The sequence below is a fragment of the Trachymyrmex cornetzi genome, unplaced genomic scaffold, assembly GCF_001594075.2.
Source record: "Trachymyrmex cornetzi isolate Tcor2-1 unplaced genomic scaffold, Tcor1.1 scaffold1541, whole genome shotgun sequence".
Taxonomy (NCBI): domain Eukaryota; kingdom Metazoa; phylum Arthropoda; class Insecta; order Hymenoptera; family Formicidae; genus Trachymyrmex; species Trachymyrmex cornetzi.
In genome coordinates, this window is record NW_017296137.1 from 30,286 (window position 1) to 33,328 (window position 3,043).

The window sequence follows — 3,043 nt, forward strand, 5'->3', positions numbered from 1 at the left end:
ATATATATATATATATATATATATATGTATATCTATAATTTGATTAAAAGTGTGTATAACACACTGATAATTCTACATAATCATATATATATATATATATATATATATATATATATATAACAGTATAACAGTTTACAATGCTAAAATATTTGATTCAAATAAAATGCATTTTTATATTTAGCTTACACATATCTTCATCAGTTAAGTAGTACTGTATGAGAGATACAAAAAAGGCTTGCAAAATTTTAAAGAAAACACACTGAAGAGGCGATGGAAATAGATTTCAGACAAGCATCAGAGATGCTGAGAACACATTGCAGTTTACACAGTACAATCCATCAATATCCCACGCGTATTCACGCATACATTACACAAAAAGCAGATGGATAATTTCGTGATAACCGCGGGATTTTTCGGGACGTCACGGTATACAACTCAACAGTACTCAATGTGTGGCATAATGTTTGTTTACATACTGAGAAAAACTCCGAGGAAACACGCGTTTTCTCACGTCGCGGGATCAATTCCGTAGAAAGAAAATGTACCGCGGTCGAGAAGAAGCTTACCGGAACTGGCAATACTCTCAATTTACGAGAAATGCGCGACGGTATTCAGAATTCATTCATCATTTGGGAAATTTGACGCAACGATATCCACCTGTACGACGCCATTTGCTTAGACTAATGGAACGGGATAGGGGGGAGACTCAGGGACTGCTTACAATAAAGGAATAGGGAACACAGAATAGGAATTTTAACCTATCAGAAACTGTGTATTCCACAATACATGATTTCTGATAGGTTGAAATTCTTATTATCTGTTCCCTGTTTCCTATTCCTTTCATTGTGCGCAGCCCCTTAGGACATGCGTGCATTCGTTTATGCAACGGTTAGCGCAGTGAGTATCATTTAATCTTTATTCAACACTCGGTGAACAACAAGGATAAAGTAATACTTCTGCGCTAACCGCTGCATAAACGAATACACGCTATAGGCACAGTATAGGTAGGAACAGTAGGTCCACTCCAGAGTTGGGCAATTTAGAGTTGCGAATAGTTTCTTACGTATAATACGTATGTATAATACGTACAATACATATAAAACGTATAAAACGTACGTATAATACGTATAACATACCATATTATACGATATAAAAATCATGTATAATACGTTATGTTTAATACATATGTCCAATCCTGGTCCACTCTGTGTCGGCACCTTTGATCTGAATGGTCGTGTTCAGCAGACTCAACTGTTGTGGAGCGGATCCGTGAGCGCTCGCTGTTATTGGTGTATTCTTCTAGATTATCCAATAGCAGCGAGCGCTCACGGATGCGCTCCATAACAGTTGAGTCTGCTGAACGCGACCAATGCTAACCGATCGCCATATTGTTGAGTGTGCTTGCGGGTTATAATTTGAACATTATAAATAGGACTCACTATTATATGTTTAAACAAAAATATGTTTGCACGTATAATTAGTATATCCGTTTATTAGAAACGTTTATCGAATATAAAAATATTTGAAAAGATGTTTTTCATAGATGGATATCCTAAATATACATATAAATGTATTTTCGTTTAAATGTATAATAAAACACGTATATTCGGAAAAACGTTTCTTTAATAAATGGATATGCTAATTGAACGTGTAAACGTTTACCTTTAAGTAAACGTTTTTTTGAAGGTAAACGAATGTAAACAAATAAACGTTTTACATTTACATGTATCTTCGAAAAACGGAATAAAATTAGAGCCCTAATAAAAAACGCTACCCCATATTCATAACATATCTTTTTATAAAATATATAAATACAATTTGTATGTATCTTAGACTCTCGAATTAAAAATATGAAAAATTCAGATCTATAAGTCAGGCTAATAAGAGTCAACGCATGTCAAAAAGCGTAAGGATTCTTCTTCCAAAAAGAAAAATTTTCTTCAATCAATTCGATGTTATTGAAGAAAATTTTTCTTTTTGGAAGAAGAATCCTTACGCTTTTTGACCTGCGTTGACTCTTATTAGCCTGACTTATAGGTCTGAATTTTTCATATATCTTTTTATCAATAAATGAGCATTTTTATCTGAAATTCTGTAATAAACGTAATATAATTTATATACTAAATATGCTAACATCGTTATAAAGGCGATCTAAATACGAGTCGTTAGTTAAATTGATATACTGGAATCCGATTAGGTTATAGGCAGAATTTAGTTTTGAAAGTTACATAAGTTGTTTGAGAAAGATAAATTAAACATTTAATGTTATTTTTAATTAAAGTACAGTTTTTAGAAATCATTTTACACGATCATTTTACTAATCACTACTGATTGCACTGCATGACGAGCACGATATGAGATAAGGCTGCCATATTGTTGGTTGTGCGATTCGGTCATGCGCAAGGGACAACCATTGGCCGCGTTCAGCAGACTCAACTGTGTGGAGCGGATCCGTGAGCGCTCGCTGCTATTGGATGATCTAGAAGAATACTAGCATCATTTTTGTCGGAGTAGACCTACTGTTCCTACCTATACTGGGTGCATTCAGGGAGCTCACTACCGCACTACCAACGCTAAAGCTGGAAACACAATAGACACAGGCAATAGGGACAGGTAACAGGGAATAACGAGCCGTCCAATCAGAGTTCTGGGATATAATATCAAACTTGGGGTGATCCCGATTGACCACGGCTCGATTGGACACCACCAATCACAGCGACCGGTGCTTAAGAGCTTTGTAGTCTCAAGCGCTGTGAGTGGCTCGTGTCCAATTGAGCCGTGTCCAACTGGGTGCCACCCATCAAACTTATACCCCAAAGCTCTGATTGGCTCGTTATTCCCTGTTGCCTGTGCCTATTGCCTGTGTCTATTGTGTTTCCAGCTTAACGCTACCATCTCTGTTCATGGAATCAAGATAGCGCTAGCGAATACAAGCTCTGTGAACAGTAAAGGCCTAAACACAATGCGAGGCAATAGCGATAGCGATAGACATAGCGATAGCGATAGACATAGCGATAGGAACAGAGGAATCCAACATACAGGA

General features: G+C 36.5%; 1 protein-coding gene across 2 annotated transcripts in view; it reads right to left on the bottom strand.

The window, feature by feature from the left end:
- Pcif1 (Phosphorylated CTD-interacting factor 1) overlaps positions 1-661 on the bottom strand; it is a 7,103-nt gene extending 6,442 nt beyond the window's left edge. Inside the window, exon 1 of one of the 2 annotated variants that reach the window (XM_018503038.1) lies at positions 567-661. The gene's annotated coding sequence lies outside the window, so the exon portion shown is untranslated. Of the gene's footprint in view, positions 1-476 lie in introns of both variants that reach the window. The other variant, XM_018503037.1, reaches the window with a different exon arrangement.
- Positions 662-3,043: the final 2,382 nt, after the last annotated feature.